Source organism: Rhinolophus sinicus, chromosome 3 (assembly GCF_057876585.1).
Source record: "Rhinolophus sinicus isolate RSI-liver-muscle chromosome 3, RSI-T2T, whole genome shotgun sequence".
Classification (NCBI taxonomy): domain Eukaryota; kingdom Metazoa; phylum Chordata; class Mammalia; order Chiroptera; family Rhinolophidae; genus Rhinolophus; species Rhinolophus sinicus.
Window position 1 is genome coordinate 138779393 of NC_142503.1, and position 19789 is coordinate 138799181.

Here is a 19789-nt window from a genome sequence, read left to right on the forward strand (position 1 = left end):
GACAGGCCCAATAAGGAGGAAGAAAAAACTGAGTGGGCAGAAGCTGGGAGGGGCAGAGAAGATGAGCAGAAGAGGGTGGCAGGAAGAAAAGCAGAGGACAGGTAGGGCGGGGCTGGGGACGGAGTACTGGGGTCCCAAACCCCTACTGCTGAGATCCTTGGCACTGCCGGGATCCAAGGCGCCCCTTCAGTTTCTGTTCTTCCTGAGGCCCGGTTGTGTAGCGTTTCCTGGGCATTCTGCACAAGTTTCTTATAATAAGCCCCTGTGATCTGACACAGAGGCAGAACCATGCTTGCAAGGTGAACATTCATCATGGCATGGCTGGGGGACAGTGCGGTGAGGAAGCCAAAGCTGCTTCCTGCCTGCACCCTCCCACGTCCTGTCCCACTCTGGTGCTTGTGATCTGGAACTCACTTTTCCCACTGGGAGCCTGTCTCTGCTCTGCACAGGTGCTGCCTACTAGGGGCTGGCTCAGGGTGCATGGACATGGCTCTCCACTCCCCACAGAGACAATGGGCCACAGCCATGCCACTCGGACTCGTGCCCCCCCACTCTTCTCCCCTAGGTCCTCCTGTTGTCCCTCTCCTGCAGCTCCATGCTGAGTGTCCCTGTAATTCCTGTCAGCTTTCTGGCAGAGCATATATAATCCTCCCTGCAAGGTCCACTCCTTACTCCCTTCTTGGGGATTAACTCCAGTGACACCGGCAACATTTCAACTCTATAGGCCTTAAACCAGAGGTTGTCATTGGCAGGGATACAAAGACTTTTTAGACACCCGGCTGTTTCCTCCCTGCACCCAGATTCCATCACCACCTGTCACAGAGAAGGTGCTGGCTAGGACCCTGGGGCCCTGCTGGGGGTTGTGCTCCCACACCCACTCCAAGATGCAGGAAGGGCAGAGGTCTCGCAGGCTCCCCCCCTCTTCAGAGCCACAGCCTCTGGGCTGCTCTAAAGCCTCTTGGGGTTACTAAGAAGTACCCCCAGCTGCTCATTATTTAGCCAGTCATATTGCCCAATTTGAGTGTTGCTGCCCATTTCTCTCTCCGGTCACTCAGAGTCTCTCAACCTCAGAAAGCCCCCCCCACCCAACCCTTGACAAGATACTTTTCCTAAGGCGAAGCCCCATTTCTCATCACTTCTAAGACCGTCGTTAACACAGCGCCCAGAGGATGGGCTCTCACAGTAATTACAACAACTGGTCATTGATTACTGGGGGCAGTAGAGCAGAGTGGGCAAAGGTAGGCTCCCGGCCAGGTTGTCTGGATCTAAACCCTGGTCCTCTGCTTACTTGCTGTGTGACTCAACATAAGTCACTGAACTTCTCGGTGCCTCTGCTTCCTCATATGTTGTGGGATTAATAATAGTATTGACCTCACACAATGTTCTGAGGCGAAATGTGTTAATACTTGTAAAATGGTTAGCAAAAAAGTAAGCAGGTTCTAGAGCATTGCTCTTATTACTATTTATTAAGTGCTTGGTATGTTTCTAGGTGCTGTGTACTAAGCATATTACGTATACAAACTTGATTTATCTTCCCAACAACCTCATAAGATAGTACTCTCACTTCCTCCCATTTTACAGATGAGAGAATTGGGGCTCAGAACGGTCACTTTGCCCTAGGTCTCAGTGTGTGTCGGTGACAGTAGGATTCAAACCTAGGTCTTCGAGGCCAGAGCTCACAACCCCTGTGCTATGCTACCTTCCCAGGACTTTGCTTCTTTGTAAAAGCATGCAACTTTTCCCCACTGCCCTGTGGCTATCTAGACACTAGAATTTCGTAGATTTGTTTTAGCCAAATACGATTATTGAACTAACTTATTAACTATGGGATTCTTTTCTTCTGAGGGTATTGGGACTTCATTCCCCTCTCCCCCATAACCCGCCCCTAAAAGATCATCCCCCCTGAAATACTGCCTTAATTGATGACTAACCCTGGACACTCCTGGAGGAGTTCTCCAGCAGGGACTGCCCCCGCCCTAGCCCAGCTTCCTGTAGGATGGTGGGAGTACCTTCCTCCTAAGAGTTCCAGCTACTGTCTCTCCCCCTGTGCAGGGACCCTGGGACCTACTCCATCCTCCTCCATGAGGAGAAGATCATGGTGGATGTGACCCAAAGGAGCCTAGAGGGCTGGAGTCCCCAGACCAGGGTCCACAGTACCTGTCGCCACGGGGTCTTCAGCAGGAAGAAAAAAATGAGCAGGCCACTTTTTTCCCCTGCTGGCACCAAGTGACCATGGCGGGACAGTAGAGAAGTTGGAGAGGTGAGGAGTAGAAGCTACAGTACAACCTCAGGCCCCGTACCTCCTGAGTGAGGCTAAACATAGCAAGCACGTCCCAGGGCAAGTGCCCAGCCTGCCCTGCCAGCCAAGTTCCTGTTTCTTCTGTCCCAGCACAAAACAGCCTGGGTGAGGCCGCTGCTGAGGCTCCTTGCCCCAGGAGCTGACTTGAAGGCTGGGCCCAGTCTTGGGGTCTCAGCCAGTTCCAGAAACATCAGCAAGAGGCCAAGTTCTTCCCAGGTGTGAGGGCAGACTCAGGCTCTCAGGGTCATCAAACCTTGGGCTTTAGTTTTGCCTCTGGACTGGACAGAAGGAGCCACTCTCTCTAGCCCTGGTCCCTGGCAGAGAATGAGAATCCGGGCTGAGGGGAAGCATGTGGCAAGGGTGGGGCGAGCTGTTTGTAGGGTTCCTTGGCCTGGTTGCAGCCTCTTCGCTCTCAAGCCCAGTAAAAACTTGCCAGTGGATGGGGATTGGGGCTGGCAGAGCTGCTGAGACAGGGTGGTTCCTGGTCTCCAGCCAGTTCCAGGAGTCCACTGGCTGCAGTGGTGGGCTGTGGCCTCGTGGGATCTCTTTCTATGACACGCAGACACTGTGTTCTTTTGATGGAAGGAGAGGAAGGAGCTGTAAGGGGGCTGTGGGCTGGTCACTCACGATGGAGAAGGGAGGCTCTGGTCTCCTGGGCCCTCGCTTCTAAGGATGCTGATCATCTCATCCACTCCTCGTCCCCGAGCACAGACTCCCTCACCCTCTGCCTTTCACCCTCAGCCTCTGCCTAGGCAGAGACTGTAGGTCTGGAACCCAGGCCTTCCCGAGACAAGAATCCCCTTGGTTTCAGCTGTGTCAACCTTCTTAGAATGCACCCAAGCCCTAGGCCCTGCCCTGACTGATGCCCATGAGCTCCGTGACACTATTACCTGAGGAGGATGGCCAGGTGGTCCCCTAAGTGTCAGTCTCTCCAGGCCAATCCTTGCAGCTCTGCTCCAAGCCCTTGCAGCTCTGCTCCTTGCCAAGATGACAGCTCCCTGGCTGGCTGGCAGCAACTATTCCAATGGGATGGGACTGACTGTGAATCTGCCAGCCTCGGAGGAGCCATAATCCTATAAACAGGTTGGGGCTCCACCCCCCTAAGGTCACTCCCTCAGCCCAGAAGCTTCTCTTCTTCCCTAAGAGACTGAGTCAACCAGCATCTCCAGAAACATCTGGCAGGGCTCCAGGTCTGACAGGTGGAGCACCACTTCCAGATGTGGAGTGTCAGGACTGCAGATACAGTGAGGGGAGTACACAAGTCTTATGAGTAGTGGCAGGAAGCTGTTCTCCTGAAGCGCGGGTTTCGGGTGGGGTGGGGGCAGAGCTGAGGAAACCCCTGCACCAGGCTAGCCTCTGCGGGAGGAGGGCTGTGCAACTGGGGACAGACAAGAGGCCAGGCCTCCCTGGCAGCTCCATATAATAAAGACAGTCATGGTGGAGGCCCTGAGCAGACTTCAGAGAACTGCAGTGGGCTCTGGTCTCTGGTTCTAGACCCCTCACCCTCAAATTCACTCTCACCCCTTCCACTTGGCTGGTCCTAGGAGTTTAGAGGATTTCCATTAGACTCAAATGGCAAACTTTGTGATAAAGATAAAACAGACCAATCAGGAAACTCTTAGATAATGAATATTACAGAAAAAACTTGGTGAAGTCACCTGTTGAAACTACTTTATGAATATGTGCACAATAACACTAAATGTTCTCCTGAAATGACATGAATTCAGTTGTTTCACTGTCAATTCACTATAATTGAACAATTTGTTTTTCAAGGCAAATGAAACTGAATTAATGTTAAATTACTACAAATGTCATCTAAAATGTATTACTATACATTTACTATATATAAATACATTACTCTACATTATTGTAGAATCAGCCAAAAAAAAGAATGAATAAGAATTAATAGTGGTCTTAATAGTGAATGATGAAAAATAATTGAATGGAAACTATTTCTAATTTGCATGAACCAGATATAAAATCTAATGAAACAGTAAATGTAAAATGTAGAAAACCACAAAGAACAACTTATTCCAAAGTGGGTCATAGATGAAGCAACGTACAAAGTCCCAGCCGGTGAGAGGCAGAGCCAGGGATTGTGCTCTCTGCACTGAACGCCCTCCCCCCTCCCCAGACTGGGTTCAGCCCAGCCTGGAGCCCACTCACCATGGAATCTTCAGTGGCCTCCAGGACCTGGGCCAGTCCCAGAGCTATCCTAGGACCACAGGAGCCCTGAGGAAATACATCCACCTGGGGAGCGATTTCACGTCTCCCGGAGCTGCTGCTGGTCTCACCTGGAAATACCTGTGCAGAGGGTGTGCTAGCGAGGCAGCACTGCAGCATCACTCTCCCAGAGGTGACACCCAGGGCTAGCCCTCTGCACCAGGATGGGAGGGTGAGGCATCCCCACGCCCCAGAGGTCCCGGGGCTCAGCTGGTTGAACTAGGAGAACAGCTTGGTGCTCAGTTTCTCCACCTGTGAAGTGATACTGTGTTAGACTCTGAGCCTTATGAAAACCATGGACTTCCTGACTCAGAGGGTCTTAATCTGGGGACTCCTCTCATGGATGGGATTTAGAGCTCTCCCACCAGTTCCTGAAATTATAATCAGAATTACGTGGGTACATATGTATGCGAATACTTCTGGAAAAGGGTCTAGAGCAGCACTGTCCAATCCAATAGGAATATCATGTGAGCCACGTATGTCATATGTCGTACTGTCCAATAGGAACATCATGTGAGCCACATTTATAGTATCTTTTTAAAAGCAAAAAGATACAGGTGAAATTACTTTAATAGTATATTTTATTTAACCCAATAATCCAAGGTAATATCAATTCAACATGTAAAATTTTTAAGATGTTTCACATTTTTTTCACACTAAGTCTTCAAAAATCACTGTGTCTTTTACACTTACAGCATATCTTAATTCAGACTAGCTACGTTTCAAGTGTAATGGAATAGCCACGTGGCTAGTGGCTATCTTATCAGAGAGTACAGGTCTATAGGGGAGCCAGCCACAGAGTTCTGCATGGATGACGAGAAATAGGACCCTCCAATAGCAGTTTCAAGACTTACTGTGTATGTGCCAAGACTTAGGATTTCACCTGGCTGCAACCCAAAATGGAAAGGGGCAGGGACCAGGAGCAGGGAAGCAAGTCGTTTGCTTAGGTCTTGCTGATCTCCTTATCCCTGACCCTGCAAGTCTGTGATTAGGGATTTAAGGACAGGAGACGTAGGCCAAGAGGGACAAAGTTCAGGGTGAGAAGACCGAAGAGAGGCAGAGGAAATCTGGTGGCAGTCACTCTGGAGCAGGGCCAGAGGCATAGCTGGGCATGGCTGAGGCCACATGTTGCTCACCCTGGCCAATGGGATTCTCCAGGGAGGGACATGCCTGTTCCTAGTAAATGAACATCGACTTTTTCATTTGGCGTTCATAGATGCCTTAACTCCTCCAAATTTCCTCTGCGGAACCTGCCCTCCCCCCACCCACAGCCCCATGGTTTGGGTGCTGTTGCTCTACCTTCAGCCGCAAGAAAGCAGCACCTGGTCCAGGGTGGCAAACCAGCACACGGAATCGCCCGGGCCGGGTATTGGTTTGTTGGACACATGACCCAGGCTGATGCAAAGTAAGTCCTGCTGCAGGAAGTAGTGAGGGAGGTGCTTCCTCTGTCCTGCTGGACAAGCACCGGGGAGGATATGAAGCTGCTGAATGTAGCCATCTTGCCACCACAAGAGAAATACCTGCCAGAAAATGAAGCCAATGAGAATTAGCACTGTCATGCAGGGTGTCATGTGGGGTCTCTGCTCCCGCTCCCCACATAAGAATGCAGGATATGGTAAGGCCAGAAAGGAACACCCACGGAGCCACAGATAGGAGAGTCATACCACTATAGTCTCGCTGGTGCCTGGGTTGGAGACACAGGAAGCAGGAGCCACATGATCTGCAACCTGCCGTCGGCCTCTCTGCCAACCAACCAATCTCTTGCTAACTGCAATCCATGCTTGCCAGCCACCATCTTCTTGCTAGCCCCCAGTTTTTTTTGCTAGCGTAGCCACAGCAGTTATATTAGTGGCCAATGGCTCACTGGTTACAGCTGACAGCCAACTAGCCACAGCTGATGGCCATCCAATCACAGTTGATGGCCATTTACTACCCAAGCCAGCACCTTTCCATGTGAGGCTGAGAGCCTGGAAACTGCACTCCTGGCTCTGTCCCCATAAGCACTTACACAATACTTACTGTGTCCAGGCAGAGGTGGGTTTGCTGTGAAGCTAATGTTGCTTCACGTGGGTCCTCCCAAGGGCGCATGCCCTTCCCAGGCTGTGAGAGGAGACTAAGAATAGGTTTTGTGATCATTCACATGTTTCATAATATTTGCAGACCACTGTCTTCCCAGTCTTTCATCTCCTCTGTTAGCATTGATGTGACTGTGGCTATTGTTAAGATCCAGCTAGGGAGAAGTTGAATTAGAGATGCATTTAATTTCAGCTTAGTGAGACATAGTTATGTGGTCTGCAGTCAGTTTCATGTATAGTGAAGTTACTGCTAGCTGCTCTGGTTTAGGAATAGTTTCCAAAAATACTCCTACCACCTGCTGTGCCAACTTACTTGGCATTGTGACACAGAGGTACACAAGGCCACAAGTTGCGGTGTGAGAACAGAGTAGAGGAAGAAAAACAAGGTCTAAAATATATGGAGCCAGAAACTAGTCTGTGGAAAATTCATCCAGTCAGACATAAAATCCTAAGTAGAAGACTTAGTTTTCATCACCCCTTGATCAAAACAGTTCTCTCCTTGGAAGAGATGTTTTCAATCATATCTTGAATACTTTTTTCCCTTTATCTGATGGGAATCAAGAAACAGGAGTTACCATATTCCTATGAAGCTAGCACATCTACAATAGCTCAGATATGAGAGAAACTGGTGGCAGACTTTATTTTTCTAAATATGTTTGCAACATCTCCTGTCCTTCATGCTCTGCTAGAACCTTGCCACTCCCTCATCAAGAGGTGGAGGCAAATTCCCCTCCTCTTGAATCTTGTGGGCTGGAGACTAATAGGATGTGAGGAACTTGACACCACTTGACTCTGAGGTTAGGTCATAAAAGGTAATGCAGCCTCTTCTGCCGAGAGCCACCATGTGAGACGTCCAAGTCCCCCTGAGGTCCCTGTGCTGCCAGGAAGCCCACCCACAGGGAGAGGACATGAGCTGGCAGTCCTCACCTCCACGTCCTCCCAGCTCAGGTCCAGGTATGGGGATAAATGGGCCTTCAGATGATTCCAGCCTTACTGTGGAGTTACCCCCAGCCGATGCCCTTTCTGAATTTCTGACGCACAGAATCTATGATTCTCATAAAGTGGTTGTTGTTTAATACTCTTAAGTTTGAGTGGTCTGTTACGTAGCCATAGTAACTATGTCAGAGTGGCCTGTTACATAGCCATAGTAACTACGTCAGAGGTTTCCCCAGATTTGCTAACAATCCTAAAGTTTTACAAGGGCATTGCTGATGAAGGGTTATGAAGCAGAAACTTTCAATAAGTAACTATTGTTAACTATCAATAATTTAAAAGAATTTCAATCAACCAGGCTAGAGGGAAGATTACTTTCTGTTTGCTCTAAAGAAAATGATATTACAAAACTGGTGTTGAATAAAGAGTCCATTAAGGAGCGTGCAACCAAACAATGAAGGAAATGGTATAGAGGTTAATTAACACAAATACTGTGTTATTTTTCGAAAATTCTCTGATGTTTTGGCATTTGTCAGCCTTTTAAAATTTGTACTGTTGTGTGATTTCTTTTAATATTCTAAATAAATATTCACTTTCTTACCTAATTTTATATCAACCTGCATAAACTTCAGGCTCCATAGAACGTGGATCTAACCTGCGTGTCACACTGTTCAAAGCACTTTATATATAAAACATTTATTGATTCCCCAAACCCTATGAGGCAGGTACTATTATTATCCTCACTTTATAAATGAGAAAACTGAGGCAGGCATTCATTGGGAACTGCCCTCAGGTCACCCTGGGAATCTGGCCCAGAAGCCGTGCTCTTAACCACCATCTGTGATATGCTCGCCCTCCAGCAGAAGTGCAGGCAAGAAGGAGCATGAGAGTGTCCTAGATTAAGCCTCACCTCTAATTGTGGGGTCTCAGCCCTTCTCCATCTCCTTTAACTCCAGAAAGGAAAGGTACAGTCACTCCCCTCCCCTTACCTTTCCCTAGAATAGCACTCAATGACAGTGTCATAATGGAGAGGAAGCACCTGACAGGTAGAGGAGGAGACAGAGCTGATGCTCTGCTGATTCCAGGCCAAAGCCCTGAAACAGGTGGTGGGACAGGTGGCAGAATGTATTGTATGAGGCAAGGATGACACATGCGTCCGAGTTCCACACTAATTACCATGTCAATATCAAGGCATAGGCAGGTCTGTGCTCTTGCCTCACACGCAAGTGGTTATTCACTCAGCTGACACGAGAAAAACGTCCATTTCCTGTCCATGACTGCCAAGCACCAAGCAGGAAAGGAGCACCAGACCCTATCCTCATTCTAGGGCAATTGAAAAGGATGAACCTCTCCGTGAGCAAGGGATGGGATACCAACCAGCCAATCCATTCATCTATCCAACAAATATTTATTGAATTTCTACCATGTCCCAGACAGAGAGCCAGGTGAATAAAAACAGGCCTGATCGCTACCTCAGGAAGCTTCTGACCAGTGTATATAATCTGCCTCCACTCCATGTGTCTCAGCCAATGAAGCACACCACTGTCTTAGAACCTGGGACGTTACAATGCAGGCCCTGGAGTGCTGGAGCAAGTACCTGACCCAGAATAGAACCTCCAGAATTTCAAGGTAAAGAGCTATGGAAGAACCGTAAGCAAATATTATTTGGCTAATTCACTTTGGAAGCAGTGGTAGCAGGTATGTGAACTTCAAAATGTTAAGAGACAGGAGCGTGTGTGGGGACATAGCCAGGAGTGCAGTTTCCAGGCTCTCGGCCTCACATGGAAAGGTGCTGGCTCAGGTAGTAAATGGCCATCAACTGTGATTGGATGGCCATCAGTTGTGGCTAGTTGGCCATCAGCTGTAACCAATGAGCCATTGGCCACTAATATAACTGCTGTGGCTATGCTAGCAGAAAATGGGGGCTAGCAAGAAGATGGTGGCTGAGATAGCAAACGCAGATTGCAGTTAGCAAGTGAGGTTGGTTGGCAGAGAGAAGTGGACGGCAGGTTGCGGATAGTGTGGCTCCTGCTTCCTGTGTCTCCAACCCAGCCACCAGTGAGAATATAGCGGTGTGACTCCCTTATCTATGGCTCCGTGGGTGTTCCTTTTTGGCCTCACCATATCCTGCGTTCTTATGTGGGGAGTGGGAGCAGAAACCCTGCATGACACCCCTCGTGACAGCGTGTGTCGTGCGGGGGACCCTGCTCACTGTGCCATTTGTCATGCAGGGTGGCCTGTGGGGTCTCGGGTCCCGCTCCCCATACAAGAACGCAGGATATGGTGAGGCCAAAAAGGAACACCCACGGAGCCATAGGTAGGGGAGTCATACCACTATATTCTCTCTGGCGGCACTATACTCTCACTGGAGGCTGGATCCACACTGTCCGCAAACCGCCATCCACACCAGCCCAGCCGCCATCTTCTTGCTAGGCCCCATTTCTTCCTCTCTTCTCCCTCTCCTAGCGTAGCCACAGCAGTTATATTAGTGGCCAATGGCTCACTGGTTACAGCTGACGGCCAACTAGCCACAGCTGATGGCCATGCAATCACAGTTGGCCATTTACTACCTGAGCCAGGCACCTGTCTATGTGAGGCCGAGAGCCTGGAAACTGCTTTTTGGGGTTCTGTCCCCACACTCCACCCCTACAGGCTCTCGCCTCACAATCTACGCGACAAGCATCTTCCGCGAGGGGCCCTGTGCGAGGAGCCTGGGGGTGAATGCAACATCCTGGACATAGCCAGGCTCTCTGGGCACAGCCAGGGTTTCTCAGTGCACCACCAGTACTTCTAGGCACAGCCAGACTTCCTGGACTTCTTAGGGTAGCACTAGTTTTCCCGGGCACAGCCAGGGTCTCTCAGGGCACCACCAGTACTTCTGGGCACAGCCAGACTTCCTGGACTTCTTAGGGTACCACCTGTCTTCCCGGACACAGCCAGGGTTTCTCAGGGCACCACCAGTACTTCTGGGCACGGCCCGACTTCCTGGACTTCTTAGGGTACCACTAGTTTCCCCGGGCACAGCTAGGATTTCTCAGGGCACTGCCACTCTCTCTGGGATATAGCCCGACTTCCTGGGCACAGCCAGGGCATCTTCAGGGCACAGCCAGACTTCTGGACTCAGCCAGGGCTCTCAGGGCACTGCCACTCTCTCTGGGATACAGCCCGACTTCCTGGGCACAGCCAGGGTATCTTCAGGGCTCAGCCACACTTCCTGGACACAGCCAGGGCTCTCAGGGCACTGCCACTCTCTGTGGGCACAGCCACACTTCCTGGACACAGCCAGGGCTCTCAGGACACTGCCACTCTCTCTGGGAACAGCCCGACTTCCTGGGCACAGCCAGGGTATCTTCAGGGCTCAGCCAGACTTCCTGGACTCAGCCAGGGCTCTCAGGGCACTGCCACTCTCTCTGTGCCTCTCAGGGTACCCTGCTGGAACAACAGCGACTCACAATCAAGGTGCTTACATATTCTCAATGGCGGCCAGTCAAGAGACAAAAGCAAATATCCCCCAGTTCCACTAACAACAGTTCCCAAACAAACAGTCAAGCGGTCCATTAAATTAGGGATGGAAGGCAATTCCCCATAGTCCATAGTCATTCGCCAGGGCTGTCCTGGGGGTGAGGGATGACCTTGACCTCACCCTCATCTCCCACGGAGGACTCAGCGAGCGTTTCCTCCTGGGACTACAAGTCCCGCATCTGGGCTGCCTGAGCAGGAACCTGCCAGCCCACAGGGCCGCAACGACCTTTGCTTTCTCCGGCCTGTGCTGGTTGGGGAACCGTCCACATCTTTCCACCTCTCCACGGGGCTCCATCTCTGCAGCAGCTGCATGGCTTTTCCTGTGCTGGTGGGAGAACCGTCCATGTCCTCCCACCCCTCCACGGGGGTCCAGCTCTCCGGCAGCTGCTCCTCCTGGTCTTCCTGAGACTGGGTGTTCATACACACAAACTGCTCCACCACTCTTGGGAGAGCCTTGGCCGGCACTATACCCTGCTCGCTGCGCCATTTGTCGTGCGGGGCGGCCTGCGGGGTCTCTGCTCCCGCTCCCCACATAACGCAGGATATGGTGAGGCCAAAAAGGAACACCCACGGAGCCATAGATGGGGGAGTCATACCACTATATTCTCTCTGGCGGCACTATACTCTCACTGGAGGCTGGATTCACACTGTCCGCAAACCGCCATCCACGTTTGCCAGCCCAGCCGCCATCTTCTTGCTAGCCCTCATTCTTCCTCTCTCCTCTCTCCCTGCTAGCACAGCCACAGCAGTTATATTAGTGGCCAATGGCTCACTGGTTACAGCTGACGGCCAACTAGCCACAGCTGATGGCCATGCAATCACAGTTGGCCATTTACTACCTGAGCCAACACCTTTCTATGTGAGGCCGAGAGCCTGGAAACTGCTTTTTGGGGCTCTGCCCCCACAGCGTGTCTCAAGAACTACTGATGTACCTGGAACAGTCTCCCTTCAGGATGCCTCTGCCTCCATCTCTGGGGGGCTCTCCCCACACCCCACTCTGTCCTATTGGTCTTTTCCTCTTTGATTCCTTTTTCATAAACCTTCTACACATTGCAAATGTGTGAGAATCTAAAATTTATTGTGCTTATAACTTTAATATTCTTGCTCATGATTAAAAAAATATTAATTAGGCTTTTATACATTTCAAAGCACAAACCAAAACTAAACTATTTTAAGCACAAATAAAGACCTTCCGATGCTTTTTATTTCTGTGGATTAGTTTATCTCAATAGAAGACCTTCTTTCTAAACTCTGGCGATGACCTCCCTGACACCACTGGATTTCATAGGAGAACCCCATCCAGACCCCATGTCCAGAGTTTCAGGCATCCTGCTTGCTCTGTTGCCAGGAGTTCATATGAAATTTACCCTTCTCTCTCTACCCAGCACTGACTCCTCTGAAATGTGCTGGTTTTCCTGTATACACCCCACAAAGCAACAACCCCAAGGGGGAGGATAATGAAGCAATGATCTGCTGACTGGGATTCAGGAGGGGTGTGGGGTACACCTGTACCACGTGTGAGGCCTGGACCTCCAGCCAGCCTGCTGCCATCCTGCAGCTGAGAAAGCCACACCTGAAGCCGAGGAGCCTTCCTTCTCTCTGTGCTCCATGGAGGAGCCGCAGTGAAGGCTTGATTTGGGGCTGAGAGCTGGTGATCAAGCGCAGCCCCTCCTCACGCTCCCTAGTCACAGCTACGGGAGAGATCTTTCCTCATGAAACAGGACTTGAGTTATTTATTTATTTATTTACTTACTTATTATTTATTTATTTTAAATATACAGTGACCTTGAACAACGCAAAGGTTAGGGGCACCCCCCCATCTCTCCCTACACAATCAAAAATCCGCATGTAACTTTGGACTCCCTCAAAACTCTACTACTAATAGCCCACTGTTATCGAGAAGCCTTCCCGATAACATAATAGTCAATTAACATATATTTAGGATGTTATATGCATTATATACTCTATTCTTACAACAGAGTAAGCTAGAGAAAAGAAAATATTAAGAAAATCATAAGGAAGAGAAAACATATCACAGTACTATACATATTTATTGAAGAAACTCTGGATATATAAGTGGACCTGTGCAGCTCAAACCCATGTTGTTGAAGGGTCAACTGTATATGTAAATACGTTTTTAATGTTTTGACTTTTCCTCCTGCTCATCTGCTGCCTCTTTGGCTAATGGCATCCACTGCCAAAGCTGGAGATGAGAGATAGAAAGACGCCCTCCTTCTGTTTCAGGTCTCAAGTCAACTCTTTAGAGACAAGACTGAAGGCTGAACATTGTGAGGAAAATAAAGGGGTTTCTAAATTCCAAGAGTTTCCTTTTACCTATCAGAAGCAAAGCTTTGAACTGTGAGTCCTGTTCAGAGAGAGAGAGAGAGAGAGAGAGAGAGAGAGAGAGAGAGAGAGAGAGAGAGAGTATTTACATAGGGGACATGCCCATCCTACATAAGATGAACGGGGGGAGGTCCTGTACCCCCAGGATGGGGAGCAGGGAGAAGGACAAGAGGTCTGGAGTGAAGGCTGAGATTCATCAATTCTAACAAGTTCTCAGGTGACGCCAGTGCTTCTGGCCCACAGACTATACTTTGGGAAGTAAGCAGGAGGAGGTCAAAGAGGATAAAATAATAAAACGGATGATCGCCTGACATATTCAGAGGACACTTGCACTTCTGGTGGAGAGTTTGAAGACAAATAAGTGACAGTAACATAGAAATTAAGCAAGTGAAAAAGTGAGGCAAATATTAACTCCAAGGAAAACTAAAAGTTATAACTAAAGAAATGATCACAACCATGTAAACACTAAATTGGACCAAAACAATTATAACAATATTAGGGAGTTGAGGGAGGGTAGGATAAAAGAACTAACCCCTCATCTTCCATAGTAGGAAGTCAATAAAAATCAAGAAATAAAAGTATAAGCATGTTGTTTAGAAATACGGAGGTAAATATCTAAAGAATCAACTTAAAGAGTGCAAAGCAGTTGCTTCTCAGTGGGTGGGAGTGGGGCAGGAAATTAACGTTTTTCATTATAAGCTTTGTAAAACTAAGTGCATGGGTAACTGTGATAAAAATAAAGAAGATGATTTGAAAATGTGCACGCTTTGTCATGAACCATAAACCACTTACAATACACATCACAATTTATTGCCACTCGCCAGGGCTTCAGGACCCACGGCTGCAAACCACAGCTCAGAGGCAGCTCATCTCCATCAGACGCTCATTTCCATGAGGAGCCACCGGGCAGGGAAAATTTGGAGGTACAGCAACACAAAGTTCCAGAGATGATTCTGAACCTTCCTGACATCCCAGAGGACATCCAACAGGTTCCTGGGTAAAGTAATATGATGCTGTGTCTCCTTTTTCCAAAAGGAAATCTTTTCCCTCCTGATTTTCAAATGCCAGTTGCCCAATGGATTAACCAGAATTTTTTCAGGCACACGTACCAGAGACCAAATTCCAATTGGCTTAAGGAGAAAAGCAACTCATGGAGTCCTTGAAGCCCATGGGAAGCCCTGGGAGAAAGCCCAGCTTCCAATCCTACCTTCAACATTCACCATAGTGGAAGTTGGACAAGACACTTAAGTCACCTGCAATATGGGGGTAATAATAATAGAACTGCTGGACCATGAAATGAGTTAACGTTGTAAAGTACTTTAGATTGTGCCTGATGCATAGCCAACGCCAACAGCTAGTAAGAGATATTAGCTGTTTTATTATAAGCGATTATCCAGGAATTACAACACATTTGGAGGACAAATAAAAATATTCATCCTGCACATATTGTAGTATAACTGCAGAACACCAAAGATAAAGAAAAAAATATTAAAAGCCCTCCGGAAGGAGGGAGAGCTTTTGCCTACAAAGGATTGACAAGTATGTTGGAGCAGGCTTCTCAACATCACTATAAGAGCCAGAAGAAAGTAAAATATCTTCGAAATGCTGAGGGAGAAAAAAACCTGCCAAATGAGAATTATAACTCAGCCAAACTTAAGACTAAATATTAAATGAAGACCGAATCGGATCAACAACTGAAAGTTTTCCACCAACAACCCTCACCAACCACTTATAAAGGTTTCCTCCAGGAAGAAGGAACTAGAACAGAAGATGAAATGGTAGTATTGATGGGATTGGTGGGAAAATAAGTTAGGAAACATAAGGTAAACCAAAATATTGACTATACAAATAATAATGATGATGACTAATATTAGCAATAAAAAAGAAAGAAGGAATTAAAACAGAACAATGACACATGAAATAGGAAAATGTGACCAGAGCGAAAGCATTCTGAGAACCTCATATTTTTCTGAGGTGAGTAAAAAAATTGATTAAACTTTGTTAGTTTAAGTAAACAGGTTAAAATGTAGGGGTACTTACAAAAACAATAGGAATAGAACATAGAAATCCCAATATAATAGGGAGGGGAAAAGAGAATCAAAAATAATTCAGGAAAAAGATTTAGAAAAAGTAGAATGAATAGAAGGCACAAATTAAGACAGGAGGGCCCACAGGCTGCAAGAAATTCCTTTCACAATCCTCAGGGGAGCCTGTGGGTGGGGGCCTGATAGCTAGCTGCCCAAGCCACAGACCTCACCCAGGTGAGGGTGGGACTGAAAGGGCCCTCAAGTGGCTGGAAGCCTGGGTGTAACAGCAGCCAGTTGGGTCAGTATGTGACAGACGGACAGACACACCACATTCTTGAGGCCCAGTCCAGCCCACTCTGGGGACTGAAGGGCGCTCCCTCAGCCCTGTATCTGGCTTGGTTGAAAGTTCTCCGGGTGCAAAGTTCTTTTTTTCTTTTTAGCTTGGGCCCCTCATAATGTTCTCCACACCCAAACCCCAAACTGGGCATGCTGAAAAGTAAGTGCTCAAAGATACAGGGTGGTATGGTGGTTAATGGCTGGGGCGTTGGAATAAAAACAACAGCAACAACAAAAACCCTGAGTTCAAGACCTGTTTATGTCACTTTTGACCTTAGTGGTCTTGGGCGTGTAACTTAATACCTCTGAGCCTCAGTTTCTACATCTCTAAAATGGGAATAATAATACTACCTTCCTCACAGAATTGTAGTGAGGATAAAGGAAACAAACAAACAAACAAACTATATATATATATATATATATATATATATATATATATATATATATATATACACACACACACATATATGTGTATATGTATAATGTGTAGCACAAAGTAAGCATTCAATAGAGGATATATACTTATATTTTCACTAAAAATAAGAATTTGTGATACAAATAGGGGAGGCAGACAGACCAAAACAAACGCAGAGAAGACTGAAGGCAATTATACCCTCTTTTCTGTGTACTGCCTGTTCATCTACTTTGCCTATTTTTCTAGCAGGCCTTTGGTCTGTCTTTCTTGTTTTGAGTTTTAAGAGTTCTTATATATTGGGAAGATTAGCATGAATTGCAGTAAATTTTCTAAGTTTGTCATTGACTTTGTTGGTGGGGTTTTGGCCACATAAAAGGTTTTTACATTTTTTAATTTAATGAAACTTACCCATCTTCTCACATATTGTACCTGTATTTTGAATCATAGTTAGAAACTATCCCCATATCCACATTTACTTTTAGTTCTTGTTTGATTTCATTTTGTACATCTAGGTCTCTGGTCCACCTGGAGTTTTTATAATAACTGATATGTAGTATGTGGATTCAATTTTATCTTTTACCAAATAACTATCTGGTTATCACAACACCCTTATTAAAAAGTCTATCTTTTCCCCAGTGACTTGAGATATCGCCTTTGTTATGTACTAAATTTCCGTATGTATTTCCTTCTATTTCTATACTTTGTATTCTATTGATTTATTTATGTGTCAGTCGAATATAATTTTAATTATAAAGGTTTTATCATGATTTAATATTTGATAAGGCTAGTTTCCTGTCCCCTACTAACACACACAAACATTGCTTTTCTTTTTCAGGTTTTTCTAGCCATTCCTGCATGTTTATTTTTATAGATACACTTTTCAATCTACTTACCTAGCTCAAAAGAAAAAAATATATTTTTCATTGAATCACATTAGGGAAAATTGACATTCTTATGACAATGAATCATTCTATCTAAGAAGAGACATCTTTCAATTTATTCTTAATGACTCTTAAAAGTTACTTACAGTTTTTTTATTTAGGTTTTTCGTATTATTAAATTTATTTTTAAATAGCACATTTCTTTTGCTATGATTGTAAATGGGATTTTCACTTCTGTTATCACTTGTGATTGTGGATATGAAGGATCTTCATTTTTTTATCCTGTACCTTACCGAATTCTTTTATTGTCTCTGTTAGTTTTAGCATTGATTCTTGGGTATTTTAGGTATACTTTAATATTATCTGTAAACAGAGATAGTTTTACTTCTTTTACAATTCCTATGCTTTTAATTATTTTCTCACATCTGATTGCATTGGTCAATTCTACCAACAAAATATCAGACAAAATCCGTGGAATGCTGCTAAAGCAGTGCTCAGAGCAAAGTTTATAGCTTTAAATACATATGTTAGAAAAGAACCAAGGTTAAATGCTCTAAGTATCTGCCTTAAGAAGCTAGAGAAAGAGCAAATTAAACTAAAAGTGAGTAGAAGAAGGAAATAATAAAGAATGGAATTTTTCAAATTGAAAATGGGAAAATAATATATAAAATCAACAAGAGCCAAAGTTAGCTCTTTGAAAATAATAATAAAATTTATAAACCTCTTAGCTAGACAGATCGTGGAGAGACAAAATACAAATTAACAGTATCAGGAATGAAAGAGCAACATCACTATACATCCCGAAATGAAGGACTTGACCCAGATGGCCTCTGGAGACCTTTCCAGCCCCAGCTCAACTTTTCCGCCTGGCTCCCTGCATCTCTCCTCCCAGTCATCTGCACTCCCCAGGAAGGAATCCCTCAGGGGCTTCTCCAGCAGCCCTGCAAGGGCCACTTGCAGATCGATGAGACTCATGTTGTGGGGATAGTGCCTCCAGTATGATGGTGACTTGAGGTCCTCTGCAGGAAGAGCAACCTGAGCGGAGCTGACCCTCCCTGGCTGGTAAACTAGGACCAAATGGTAAAGAGGAGGTTCATGGGGGTGGTGGTGGGAAGAGGGGTGGGCTCAGAAAAGGGCGTGGAACTGCAGGCATGGCAGGGGCCCTGCACTACAGGGAAGTAGCTTTCTCCCTGCCTCAGACCACCCAGTAAGCATGTTCCAGAACAGTCCTGGATTTACAGCCTGCTCCCTAGCTACTATTTCCCCACCCACCCCACTCTGGCAGCCTTGAGCTCCTCCCAGACGTTGGAGGATACTTCCACCTACTACTGGACCGTGTTCCCCGGGGCAGCTGAAAACATTAGGACCTCAGACTGACACAAGCTATAGCAGCAAGTCCCTGGTCATAATTGTCCCTAAATGAAAGGGGATCTCTAGCCCTAGGGTCCCCCAAACTGCTTCTCGTTCCCAAATTCCCTAGGGTCAGCTTGACCCACAGCAAGTCTTCTCTGGGAGTTCCAGTTGGAAGCTGCTTGTCGAGATCCAGGTCAGACCTAGATTTCCAAGGTCAAGGCTCCAGAAGCCAGGCACAGTCCAGGAATGAGACAAGGAGACTCAGGATAGTGGCCCTGGTCACATTTGGCCCCCTCTGTAGCCAGCATCAGGACACCGGAGAAGGCCATTTGCCTACAGTAGTTTTTGCTCAGAGGGGGGCATAGATCCGGAGGGGCTGCTGACAGAAGGCATCTGGGCCTAGGGTCCACAGGGGTTCTACTGAGCATGAAACTCTGCAGGTGCATCTGGGAGCCCTTGCCAGCCTGAGGGTAGGGAAGGAAGCTGTATAAAGACTGTGGCCTCAGCCGTTGGTCCCAGCAGGTAATTTAAAAATATTATGGCTGAGAAAATCTGGGTGGTCCCTTAGGCCTATACTTACCCACTCTTTTCATACATGGTGCTCCTATATAGTGGTGCCACTGATTTGGCACAGGAGGGTAAATGGGCAAGTCTGCAGGGAGCTGGAAGACAATGACCGAGAGGGCACCATATACACGGCCCTACCAGCCACCCTGGGGGCTGAGGAGCTTCATGTCTCCCATTCAGGAACATTGGGAACAGCAGCCAGTAGCTGGAAGCCCTGCTACCAGCTTACCCTGCCAGTCCCTCCTGCCTTGGCCCAGCCCTGGCTCCTGCTCCACTTCAAGTCCAACTCTCGACAAAGATACCTGCTCCCTGAGTGGTGACAGCAGCAATCACGTGAGGATGGGACCTTAGATCTATCTGCCCAGCTCAGCAAGGCAAGGATCTGTGAGGAGATCAGGGCTCCACCCTCTGGGTGTCTCTTTCATCGAGGGCTTTTTTTTCACCTCTGGGAGGACAGCCAGTACCAGCAGGAATCTCTGGCACCGCTAACAAACAAAAAAAGAGAATGCACACGTGTATGCACATGGGGACGCATGAGGTGAAGCACCTCCTCCCAGGCCAGGAAGACGGAAGGAGATGAGGCAGATCCAAGGGCAAAGAAAAGGAGTGAGTTCTGTGGAATGTTCCAGAAGACCGGGTTCTACCCTGGCCTAGGAGAGGGTTGGGACCTGAGGATCAGTCCCTCTGGCCAGCTCACCAGCCAGCCCCATCCCCATAGTGTGTCAGCAACAAGCCCAGTACTGAGCCAGGCTGCTCTGAATGTACCTGGCAGGGCATGGGGAGCAGTGAGAACCAAATCATTTAGGACCAGCCAA